Source organism: Muntiacus reevesi, chromosome 2 (genome assembly GCF_963930625.1).
Source record: "Muntiacus reevesi chromosome 2, mMunRee1.1, whole genome shotgun sequence".
Taxonomy (NCBI): Eukaryota; Metazoa; Chordata; class Mammalia; order Artiodactyla; family Cervidae; genus Muntiacus; species Muntiacus reevesi.
In genome coordinates this window covers 170,650,597-170,663,938 of record NC_089250.1, presented here as the reverse complement: position 1 = coordinate 170,663,938, position 13,342 = coordinate 170,650,597, and positions in this window count along the sequence as shown.

Below are 13,342 nucleotides of genomic sequence, written 5' to 3'. Positions count from 1 at the left end.
ACAAACAGCCAGCAAAAGACCCGCAGATGGCCAACAGCACATGAAAAGAGGCTCAGCATTGCTAATTATTAGAGAAATGCAAACCAAAGCCACCGTGAGGTATCACCCACACCAGTCAGAAAGGCCATCAGCAAAAAGTCCAAAAACAGTGAATGCCAGAGAGGGCAGAGAGAGAGTGAAGCGCTCCTGCACTGTGGGTGGGAATGTAAGTTGGTGCAGCTACGGTGGAGAACAGTATGGAGGTTTCTTTTCTTTTTTTTAATTAATTAATTAATTTTAATTGGAGGCTAATTACAATAGTATGGTGGGTTTTGCCATGCATTGACAGGGGAGGAGGCCAGTACAAAAGTAGAGGTGGTGAAGCTCTGAAAGTGGCAACTGGCTGGCCAAAAAAAACACTTTAAACAGAGCTACCATGTGACCCAGCAATCCCACTCCTGGACATGTATCTGGAGAAAACCATGGCCCTGATATTAGTAAAGACACATGCATCCCAGTATTGATTGCAGCACTGTTTACAATAGCCAAGACAAGGAAGCAAACTTAATGTTGGTCAACAGAGGAACGGGCAAAGAAAATGTGGCATATACGTACATATACGCTTAGTCGCTCAGTCATCTCCAATTCTTTGTGACCCCATGGACTATAGCCCGCCAAGCTCCTTGGTCCATGGGGGTTCTCCAGGCAAGAATACTGGAGTGGGTTGCCATGCCCTCCTCTTCCCAACCCAAGGGATCTTCCCAACTAGGGACCGAACCCAGGTCTCCCGCATTGCAGGCGGATTCTTTACCATCTGAGCCACCAGGGAAACCCAAGAATACTGGAGTGGGTACCCTCTCCCTTCTCCAGGGGAACTTTCTGACCCAGGAATCGAACCAGGGTCTCCTGCATTGCAGTGGATTCTTTACCAGCTGAGGTACCCAGGAAGTATGTCAGACACAGTAAGGCAAACATTATATGATGTCACTTTATACGTGGAATCTAAAAGATAAAACAAATGAATCTATACACAAAACAGAAACAGCCTCAGAGGCATAGAAAAATTCCTGGTTACCAAAGGGGAAAGGAAGAGGGGGAGGGGTAAACCAGGAGTCCAGGATTAACAGGTACAAACTATTCTGCATAAAACAGACAGACAATGAGGATTTACTGTACCACACAGGGAACTGTATTCAATATCTTACAACAACCTACAATGGGAAATCTCTCGAAATATGTATATACATATATATGTATGCTTGTATAGAGAGAGAGAGCTAAATCACTCTGCTGTATGCCTGAAACCAACACAACATTGTAAATCAACAACACTTCACCCTAAAAATAAGAAGAAATTGCAGTGTTTCTGCCGGGTCTCGCAGGGCGGGAGTGAGGGTGGTTGGGGCCAGTGCTCATGAGTGCCGTCCATCACTACAGGAGCCCCAAGCCGGGGGTGGGAGGTGCAGGAGGGGAGGCCGCCACAGGCTCAGGCCAGGGCCCGCAGAATCATTCCATTTCTCCCAATAAGCAAGCCTCGTCACGTCTTCCTTCTGTTCGCCTTTATACCAACTTGTGTCTGTGTGTGCGCGCACAGCGCTCAGTTCTGTCCGACTCTGCGACCCCATGGACTGTAGCCCGCCAGGCTCCTCTGTCCGTGAATTTCCCAGGCGAGAACACTAGAGTGGGTTGCCATAGTGGTAAAATGTAATTTTAACATGTTCCTACAGAGGAAGGGCCCACAAGGCCAGGGTGCCGGGGCCCAGGGAAGCCCAATGCAGCCCCTGCAGAGGGGACAGATGGGGACCACTGGGGGCACCCCCTGGCCAGATGGCTCCCTAGATGGCGGGAGGCCCTGGGTGAGAGGGGACGCGACCCCCGCCCCGGGGCTGGAGAGCCGGCTCCCGGGAGGGCAGGAATCAGGCAGAACAGTCCTTGATGGGCGTGCCCAGGGACCTGGGGGTGAGCACACCCTCCTACGTTCACCTGGGTCTCCAGGGACCCTGACATAGCTCTCACCACCCGTGGCCACCGCCTCCCACGGCCTCCACCCCTCCTCACACCACGAGATGCCCACGCTGGTTCAGCGGCCAACTCGGAGGGACAGCAGCCCCCCAGGAGCCCCGGAGAAGCTGCCTAGCTCAAGGCCACAGGCTGGAAATAAAGGGAGGGAACTGTCCACACAGATACCTCTGTGGGCAGCCCTCCCACCTGGGACATCAACCCCAAATCAAGCCAAGTCCAAGTAGAGGTGGGCTTAGAGGCCTGCCTGCACCCAGCTCTGGGAGGCAGAGCCCGCCCCTCCTCCGCCACCCCCAGCTCACCCGGCTGAGGCCGTCGAGTCCGCCTAAGGACGAAGTGACCCAAGCACTGTAGTCACAGTGGACATCCCAGTCCTGCCCACCCCGCCCCCTCAACACCTCCGAGGGCTTCCCCAGCCGGTGCAGCAAGCCCTTTCGGCATCCTCGTGTTCACACGCTTAGTCCAAGCGACCCTCCCAGCCCAGAAAGCCCGTGTCCTTCTCATCCTTCGACCATGAAACTACCAGCAGTGCCCAGACTCCAGGGTGCTCTCACGTCCACAGCCTCACGTGCATCTTGGGTGACGCAGTGGTGACACAGAGGCCTTAAAAGACGTGTCCACACCCTAGCCCCCAGCACCTGTGGGCTAACCTGATTTGAAAATAGAGTCTTTGCAGATGTAATCAACTCAAGGATCTCATCAGAGATGAGACCATCCTGGATGATCCCAGTTCAGTTCAGTCGCTCAGTCTGATTCTTTGCGACCACATGGACCGCAGCACGCCAGGCCTCCCTGTCCATCACCAGCTCCCAGAGTTTACTCAAACTTATGTCCATCGAGTCAGTGATGCCATCCAACCATCTCATCCTCTGTCATCCCCTTCTCCTCCCACCTTCAATCTTTCCCAGCATCAGGGTCTTGTCCAATGAGTCAGTTCTTTGCATGACGTGAGCAAAGTATTGGAGTTTCAGCTTCAGCATCAGTCCTTCCAATAAATATTCAGGACTGATTTCCTTTAGGATGGACTGGTTGGATCTCCCTCCTGCCCAAGGGCCCTAAATCTGGTGACGAGTGTCCTTTGAAGAGACAGAAGAAGAGGAGATACAGGGAAGATGGACACAGAGACGGGAGCCACGTGGCCATGAGCCAAGGGCACTCGGAGCCTCCCGACACAGAAGAGGGAAGAAAAGGTGCCCCTCTGCAAGAGCCTGGGGAGGGAGCCGGCCCTGCCCACACCATGACTGCAGACTTCGGGCCTCTGGGCGGAGAGAGAATGAACTCCCTCCGCTGCCCAGTCTGCGGCCATTTGTTCCCACAGCGCCCGGAAAACTCACACAGCTGACAAGCATCGGTGTGGCCAGCGGGCAAACAAACAGCAGTTGTCACGCTCCGGCCCTGACGGCATGCCTGGGAAAAGACCCACACGGAGGAGAGAGAGTACAGAAGCCTGTTTCTCCTGAACCACCGGAGAGGCATTACCGTTCCTGGAGGAGCAGGTGTGGGAGACGGAAGTGTCCTGGCACAGCAAAGGATCTGAAAACTCAGTGTGACCGAGCCGGACCCACTGGGGCCTTCTGGGGACAGACACCACCCTCCCACTTCCTCCACCTGCCTTGTCTGTGCAGAAACTTCAGCCTCCTAGGCATTCCCCCAGTTCCCAAGAATAAATGTTATCAGAGAAGTGAGAAAATGCAGAAAGAAAGGAAAACAGGGAAGACAACACACTAATAGTTCAGCCGTTAAACAAGCCAAGGGCCTTTAGATCTCCCTCAAGGGCTACAGGGGGTCCCAGGCGGCACCAGTGGTAAAGAACCCGCCTGCCAAAGCAGGAGACATAAAAGCCTTATGTTCGATCTCTGGGTTGGGAAGATCCCCTGGAGCAGGAAACGGCAACCCACTCCAGTATTCTTCCCTGGAGAATACCCTGGACAGAGGAACCTGATGGCTACAGTCCATGGGGTCACAGAGTCAGACACAACTGAAGCAACTTAGCACGCACACGCAAGGGCATAGATAATACTCTGAGCCGTGTCCTGGGAGCTGTCTTGCAGATACTGAAGCCCCCACCAGGAGAAGTTGACTGCATGCTGCCCACCAGCAATAGACCCCAGATCAGCCGGAACTAGAAGGCTGAGGAGGGTGACTTCCGATGACCTCACCATCAGCCAATCAGAAGAGCGTCCATGAGCTGGCCACACCCCCACAACCCCTCCCTCATCCTGTCTTTAAAAGCCTTTTCCTGCAGCCTTCAGGGAGTTCAGGTCTTCTGAGCACCAGTCGCCTGGCTCCTTGCTTGGCACCTGCAGCAAACACTGCACGTTCCTTCCCCCCGACCTGGCGGCAGATTGGCTTTATAGCAAGGGTGAGCGGACTCGAGCTTGGCTCCGTAACAAGACCTCTGTGGGTGACAGGCCAGAGCTCCTCATCAATGCTGACACTGAACCCCGAGCATCCCTTACCCTAAGTTTCCCTATCCCCAGGACAGGGCCGTCAGAGCCACCTAGCTGCGGACCAGCACGCAGTTAAGAGAACCTGAACTCACAAAATGTGCACGGAGCCTGGTTCTCTGGAATTTGGAATTTCTCCCCCGGCAAGGGGAGGAGGGGCAGGGGTCACACTGTGTGTTGGCCCTGCCCCCAGCTGTGCCCCCTGCCGACCACAGGCCACGGGGCCAGCTCCACATCGCCAACAGTCCAGCAAACACCAAGACCTGCAGTTCTCTCTGTGATGCATACAGAGTCTTCCGTCGTCCCACTGGTTTCAGGTTCTATTACCTTTTCAAAGCAACAAATTTCTATTTTTTTTAACTGTGAATGATTTCAAACAACAGTAGTGATGAAATATACATGAGCATTATCGTGCATGGCTTTTTAGCTAGAAAAATTTCCTTGTACTTAGAATAACTGCTTCAAAGTGTTGTATAGCTGGGAGCCATCTGATTAGGTAATAACACAAGAGAAACAACATTTGCAAAAAACACAAATCTCATCACCACATCTGGACCAGGAAAAGTACTGTATTAATCAACAAAGAAATGAGATATCTGGGCCCTAGAAACAAAGAAAGTGAAGTCACTCAGTTGTGTCTGACTCATTGTGACTCCATGGACTGTAGCCCACCAGGCTCCTCCATCCATGGGATTTTCCAGGCAAGAGTACTGAAGTGGGTTGCCATTTCCTTCTCCAGGGCATCTTCCTGACCCACGGATCAAACCTGGATCTCCTGGATTGTAGGCAGATGCTTTACCGTCTGAGTCACCTGGGCCCTAGACACCTACCCAAAGCCACAGAAGTGTCCACACTGAAGAAGCAGTGTCAGAGCCTCCAAATCACTGGCAGAGCCAGGCCCCAATCCCCAAGCCCGGCTGAACACAGCCACCCTGCCCGGGGCTACAGACACCCCCTGCCTCCCTGGGGACAATTCTGAGAGCCGCCCAAGCTCTAAGCTCCCAGCACCAGCACCGCGGGCTTGTGTGTGGCCTCCATTGTGGCTGCATCAGCGTTCAAGTCCTCTGTCTGTCCCATCTTCCCTCAAACGCCTACAGGTATCGCTCCAGAGCCCCTGAGATAAACGCCCTGCACAGAAGACTTCCTTCCAGAGTCTGCCTCACAGGAACTGGACCAGACCTAGCCCCACGCCCTCCTTTTCCATTTCAAGGGGATGGAACACAGTTCCTTCCGCAGTCTCCTTGATTCTGAACCCTCCACCTTAAAGCTGTGTTCAGACAGTCATAATCCCTATTTCGCTCAGTGCCCATTCTCTGATGTGTGTCATCTCCTGGCTGTTTCTTGAGTCTTTTCTTATGATTTGTAATTCTGTTTGCAACGTGTGCCCTGGACATTTTCCCTCTTATCCGATTTTGCAGTTGCGTCAACCTTGCCTGCCGGTTGTGTGGTTAAAAGCAGATCTTACAAGAAGCATTTGGGGCTTCAAAAGCCTGAGTTCCACTGCTCCCTCCAGTCCACCTCCCTTGAACCCACTGCTCCAGCCTCTGCTCTCCCTGGATTTCTCCCCACTCCTGGGGCTGGAAGCTCTCCTCTTCCTTTTGAACGTGGCTCCTTTGTTTAGTTTTTTAACAGTTCACTTCTCAAGCACTTGAGTCAGGAGCAGAGAAGAGAGGAATATGCCTGGATCCACCAACCCCTCCACCCCATAGGGACCTGGACTTTCAGCCCAGTGCTTCTGCAGAAATATCTGAATGCCCAAAGGTCTTCTGCATTTTGAGTCTAAGTCAGCCTCCTCTAAGTTGGATTCATTAGCCTTAGCTCCATCCTCTGGAACCACAGAGAAAAGGTTTCCTTCTTCTGTCCTTCCAATAGGTGATCCCTAATGGTGGTTCTGATGGTGGTCCCCGTGCTTTTCAGGCTGAACATCCCGGCTGATGAAAACACAGTTTTGAAATCTTCCACCAGCCTGGAAATCCTCGCCTAGATGCACTCCCACTTGTCAATTAATATTTAATTCTCTTAATATAATCCTCACCATTTTGTTTTACCATTGACATGTCTATTTAGACTCCTAAATAGACACTGCCAAAATTCTCCCAAGAGCCAAGAGCTCTACACCCATAGCCCAGCAGTCCCCTCTAGGACCTCACCAACAGAGGGCCAGCCTGCCCCACTGGAACATCTCAGAGATGGAGCAGCACTCACCAGGGCAGACTCCTGGACCACTGGGCAGACACTGAATGTGCTGGGATTTCTTTCACTGAATGCAGATCTTCCCCCAACTGAAAGATGAATGGACAGGGATGTCTGATGCGGTGTTCTTTCTAAATGAAATATGGGGGTGGGGAGAATGCAGGCCAGACTCCTCAACGTCCACCAGGTAAGGAAGTGATTTAAAAACCGAGGTAGACTTCCCTGGTGGTCCAGTGGTTAAGAATTCACCTGCCAACATAAGAGGCACGTTCAATCTCTGGTCTGGGAAGAGTCCACACGCTGCAGGACTACTAAGCCCAAGCACCAAACTACTGAGCCCAGGCGCCTCAGGGACTGTGCTCTGCAACAAGAGGAGCCACTGCAGTGAGAAGCCTGCACGCTGCAGGTTCAGCGTGGCCCCCGCTCACCACGACTAGAGAAAGCCCGGGCGAGCAGCAAAGACCCACCGCAGCCAAGTGTAAATCTTAAAGAATTGAGGTAACTTGTGCCACAGGAAAGGTAGCATTTGTAAATGTCGACATTGTACATCAAATGACACAAGCAGGGCCAGGACATGCTGCTCTACATGCAGTATAGTGAGTGCTGAGGCAACGCTGTAAACGCACATGGTGGATCCACATGGTAAACACCTAGAAAAAGGATCTAGGAAACCATCTGCCAACAGCTGACAGTGGTCTTCCCCTCCAGAAGGTGCAGCAAAGCATGAAGCAAGTTCACACTTGGCTTTATAATTAAATACATCTATAGTTGAAATCCCATGGACAGAGGAGCCTGGTGGGCTACAGTTCATGGCACGACTTAGCGACTAAACAAATATTGTTGGAACTTATGAGTATCTATTACTTTTGTAACTTAGAAAGGAAAAGGGAAACACGTTCTCCAAAACCATGTGCTGATGAAGAAGAGTTCTAACCGCCCACATGCGTGTTTGCGCCTCCCGGCCTGTGCTGAGGCCAGGAGCCCACACTTACTGAGACTCAAAGGAGCCACGGTCACCACCTGCTGTAACAGATGGGAAGGCAGAACCACAGACCGGTCAAGCAGTTTGTGCAGGCCACCCAGCAACAGCAGCATGGGGCCAGAGCACGCACCCAGGTCCAACCCAGAGCTGCTCGCCCACCCCCTGCCCTGCAGAGGGCTTCTGCAGCCTGAGTTTGTGCCGAGGACTTTGGAGTACGGGGGGCCGTCCAGTGTCCAGGGCAGCTGCCCTCCCTCCCTCACGGGCTGTCCCCAACACCCCAGCTGACACACATCTACCCTGGTCCTATGGGGGCCTCAGGGCCAGGGTGACCAGGCCTCATTCACCTTTGCTCCTGAAAATCCCACGATAGTTGACATTAGAAAACACTCGATAAACACATTCTAGGGTGTTTTCAAATGCATTCCATGTACTCACTGATGTATGATTATATGTTAAGCCCATTATTTAGAATTTCTGTGGGTCCCGGATTTTTGGTTTATTAGTTACAGGGCTTGGATCAAGATTCTCATTCTTTAAGTGTCAGTTTTCTCATCTTTCAAATAAGAATAATACTTCACAGGCACTTCCCTGGTTTCCAGTGGTTAAGAATCCACCTGCCAAAGCAGGGAACAAGGGTTCGATTCCTGGTCCAAGAAGATTCCACATGTCTCGGGGCAACTAAGAGCTGCAGCTACTGAAGAGCCCCTGCTCTGCAACAAGAGATGCCACTGCAGTGAGGAGCCACATACCACAATAGAGAGAAGCCCCCGCCCGCCACAACTAGAGAAATCCCTGTTCAAGGCAGCAAAGACCCAGCGCAGCCAAAAATAAATAAATATTTCTAAAAAAAGAAAGAAAGAAAGAAAGAAAAAGAAAATCTGGGGAAAAAAAAGAACATCTCACAGGATTTTTCTGAGGATTAACTGTGGACAGTGACTGCAGCCATGAAATTTAAAGACACTTGCTCCTTGGAAGAAAACCTATTACCAACCAAGACAGCGTATTAAAAAGCAGAGACATCACTTTGTCCAGTCAAAGCTATGGGTTTTCCAATAGTCATGTACTAATGTGAGAGTTGGACCATAAAGAAGGCTGAACATCGAAGAACTGATGCTTTTGAACTGTGGTGCTAGAGAAGACTCTTGAGAGTCCCTTGGGCTGCAAGGAGATCCAACCTGTCCATCCTAAAGGAAATCAGTCCTGAATATTCACTGGAAGGACTGAAGCTGAAGCGGAAACTCCAATACTTTGGTCACCTGGTGGGAAGAACTGACTCATTTTAAAAGACCCTGATGCTGGGAAAGATTGAAGGCAGGAGGAGAAGGGGATGACAGAAGATGAGATGGTTGGATGGCATCACCAACTCAATGGACGTGAATTTGAGCAAACTTCGGGAGATAGTGGAGGACGGGGAAGCCTGGGATGCTGCAGTCCATGGGCTCGCAAAGAGTGATGTGACACAACTGAGCAACTGAACAGCAACAATGGAATATATGAGGACACCGCACATGCTGCTGGCCGCGCAGAAGCATCTGAACATTCAGCCCAAGCACGCGTGTATTTATCACAGTGACCCCTCTCCTGCCTGAACTAGGCGGCAGGTGGCAGTCATTTGGTAACATATCAGGGCTCAACCCACCCCCCCACTTCCAAAGTGGTCCGGCTGCACAAGGGCAGGCCAAGCGCACACCACCTGTGCTGACCATTAAGTTACTCCAGAACTTCCCGGGCCGAGGACGCTCCCTCCAGGAGCCTCCTCGTGCCGACAAACGTGTCATAGCAGCACCACCCACCCCGACGCAAGAGGGGGAGCCCCTGCCTGGACGCCGGCCTCCACCCGCCGGACTCAGGCCCCTGCCTGGACGCCGGCCTCCACCCGCCGGACTCAGGCCCCTGCCTGGACGCCGGCCTCCGCCCGCCGGACTCAGGCCCCTGCCTGGACGCCGGCCTCCGCCCGCCGGACTCAGGCCCCTGCCTGGACGCGCTGGCCTCCGCCCGCCGGACTCAGGCCCCTGCCTGGACACCAGCTTCCGCCCGTTGGACTCAGGCCCCTACCCGGCGGGGGCAAGCGCGTGGCCCCTTCATGACGCTTCTCCATGAAAATGCCACCCCCTGCTTACAGCAGAACGCCGTCACAGGTAAGCGCTGCTTCTGCACAGAACGTTCCCGATGCTTTTTATAAATGTCACATGTGGCTGGCTGAGTTAATTAACAGAATGAAAATAATGAGAAAGACGGAATGAGCTAAGCCATGAGCTAAGCCTCTCACCATGGCAGAGGCGGGAGGAAAATACAGCTCCTCAAAATTCCGAGTCAGCCTCGAGCCTGTTTATCAGCCGCTGATTAAATAACTGGCTCCTCAGGAAAATAAATTCCCATCATTCTTTCCTCGACTAGACCCATAAACTGTCACTTAAGTGTTTTTCCCTCAAAAGTTCTCCTAATTCCTCACTCTCAGATCCTGAAGCCAAACGGCTACATTTAGCAGCAGGCAGGTCTTCCATTCTTGGTCCTGGTCCTTTCCCACGCCCACTCTGGGCAGCCTCGGCCCGCCTCTGTCCGTGGTGCTGGACAGACCTGCCGGAAGAGGGCCTGGTGCGGAGCAGGCCCCTCCACCGACCAGCTGGGGGACCAGAGGCAGCTGTGGGCCGTGAGTCCCCAGAGGGAAAGCAGGACTAACACACGACTCACAGACCCCCTGCTTCCTGACTGTTCTGGGGCAGGTACCCCCTGGGCTCAGGGGGGCCTGTGGTTTGGGCTCAGATCCACATCTGCACTCTGCGCCTCTCCTTACCTCTCTGAACCTGCTCCCCGTCTGCAGAACAGAGTCAGGGTGAGCGCTCGGTCATGCTGGGAGGATACGTGCACATGAGCGCTTGGCTCTGAGCCCCTGGTCCAGGCACCCCGAGAAGCGGACGCTCATCTCGGCCAAGAGAGCGGAAGGGACTGCGTGCAGACTGGAGCCCTGTCCTGGATGCACCCCTACCCTTGACCGCCGACACAGAAAAATGTACTAACCCATACTGATGAAGACGCTTCCTTAATTGCCAACTTTGATGCATCTTTGCAATATACCAAAACCCCTAATGAAGACGTGTAGGAGATTAACAGATACAATTAGAAAGAGAGTCTTTCTGTTTCATTCGCTACAGAATCAGCTTTTTATTGCACAATTTATAACACCTTCACATCTCAAAGTCAGGGAACACAGAAAGGGGAACTCAGCACACCCGAGTGTATCATACATAATTATCTTTAGCGGAAAACGAGAACAAAAGTATGAGATAAATCTCATTGCCTGTTGAATAGTGAAAACCACAAGAAACAGAAAAGTGTCCAGGAGTTTGTGTTCACCACAAGTGTCTTTCCATGCTGGCTTCACAAACCCTTTGTGACCTTCAAGACTCTGGCTAAGTCTCCTGGTCAGCATTTTCAACATGAAATAACAGTATTTACAGAATTTGTAACATAAGAGTTTCAACGGGTTTTGGAGCCAAGGTCAGAAAGACAGGCAGCCAGAAGCCCTGCACCAGAGCTCCTTCGTCTGAGGGCAGACTGGGGCGGGACCCCACGCGGGCCAGGTCAGGGGTCCACAGGGACACAGGACATGGCTGGGAGCCCAAGGCTGCCAACAGACTGTGCCCACGACAGTGAGGATGTCTCCGGCTCTGGTCATCACCCACTGTGGCCAGAGGCCTGGAGGACCTGCTTTCATGAATGAGGCGATGGTCCAGAAAACCATCTGAACCCCAGGCCCCGCCAAGGATGCTGGACTTCTGGCCTCTGTGGCTGGAGCGACATCCTCTACCAGACGCCAACCCTGAGCCCGTCTGGCAGGTCCGAGCCAGGCACAGCAGCTGAGAGCTGCCACCGAAGCACAGGTCTGCCCCCGGGCCTTGTGGTGGGCACCCACCAACCAACGCTCGGACCACAGCCAGCATTTCATAACCTCTGCTGCTCAGGGCATCGGGCACCAGACACAGGGTGGCATGTGAAGAGCCATGGGTATTAGCCTGACATCTGCAATCCCCGAGCCCCCAGATGGGAAGGGAAGGGAGAGGGGGCGAAGGGGGGAGTGGAAGGGAGGGAGGGGCGGCGGACGGGCAGGGCTCTCCAGGGCTGACACAGCCCCAGGGCTTCAAGGAGAAAAACTACATCCAACTGCTGACTATTGCTTGTGCGACTCCTGTAACAAGAGTGTTAAAAACAACCAGTGGGAATTATTCTGACTTCCTGGGAGCTCTCTAAAAAGCTAAGCGTTCCTTGGGGGAGGGTCATGGTAAGATTCTCTCATGTGTTAAAAACCAATTAATGCCTACGAGCGAATGGTCACTGTGGGTCTCAACGGCAGGAGGTTACCGTGGAGAAGCCAGGAGGAGGCTGTGGCTTTCTCCCCGACCATCAAGGACCCACAAAGCCACCAGCAAAATGGGACAGAGAGTTATGAAAACCGAGGCCTGGGGCTCCTGCAGGACCTGGGGACCTTGGAGATTTGGGGCAAAGAGTGCAGAACAGTGTTATGTACTTAGCATCACTGCACTGTACACTGGGAACAGCTAAGAGGGTACAGTTCACTGTGTGCCTGTTACCAGGATTTAAACGATAAATCAAAAGATTTGGGAGCAGGAAGTGGTCAAGCTGAACCTGTCAGTGCCTCACTGCCCTCCTCACCTCCTCAGGTCCCCCTTACCTTCCTAGGGTCCCCCTCATCTCCCTGGGGTCCCCCTCAGCTCCTCAGGCCCCCCTCACCTTCCTAGGGCCCCCCTCACCTCTCAGGTCGCCCTCACCTCCTCAGGTCCCCCTCACCTCTCAGGTCCCCCTCACCTCCTCAGGTCCCCCTCACCCCCTCAGGCCCCCTCCCCTGCTCAGGCCCCCTCACCCCCTCGGGTCCGCCATCTCCCTCACCGGCCAGCGCTAACTCATCCTGGATGACCCAGTGCCCTCCTGGGTCGCAGCCTGAGTGCTCGTGTCCAAGCCCCCGTGGTGGACACTGGTGGCTCTAGCATCTTCTACCCCGCCCTGGAACACACGTCCCCGGCTCAGACGGGACTAACTCGTCCCCATCATGGGGCCTGCCTGCTCCCCGGCACCCCGCGTGCCTTCAGAGGGACACCGCCAGCTCGCCGGGGGCATCAGGTCTCCGCTGACTTCCTGGAGGTGGTTTCACAACCTCTCCGGCTCAGCTAGGAGGGTCCCCAGGTCGGGCGGGCAGAGGGCACTTCTGGGAGAGGGCTGAACTGGCCGCAGTCTCCCAGCAGCCAGGGCGTAAACCTTGGCACCCCAAGAGGAGCCAGGGCACTGGGGCATCTCCTGTTAGGATGGCCCTATGACGTCACCCGCACCAGGAGGACAGAGGCCCACCCAGCTCTCCGCAGGCTGAACTGGGATGGGCCAGCCAGGCTGGGACATGTGGTCACCCTGGTTACAGCGACATCACCCGAGAATTTGGGGACTGAGAAGAAAAGGCGCGTCTGATGCAGATTCTGAGTCTGCTAAGATACTGGCGGGGCCGACCCCGTGAGGGCGGAGTGATGTGCCCAGGTTCACAGCCCAGGCAGCCTGGACGTCTGCAGTGAAAGCTCTCCATGCCCTCACTGCAGCTTTGTCCGAGTCCTAAGGCTGGTTTATCACATATGCTAATGCATTTCCAGGTTTACTGGGGGCTCAGGGGGTCCAGGCTGAAAAGAGTGCATTATTTCCTATCCTTTAAATCATGGGGAAA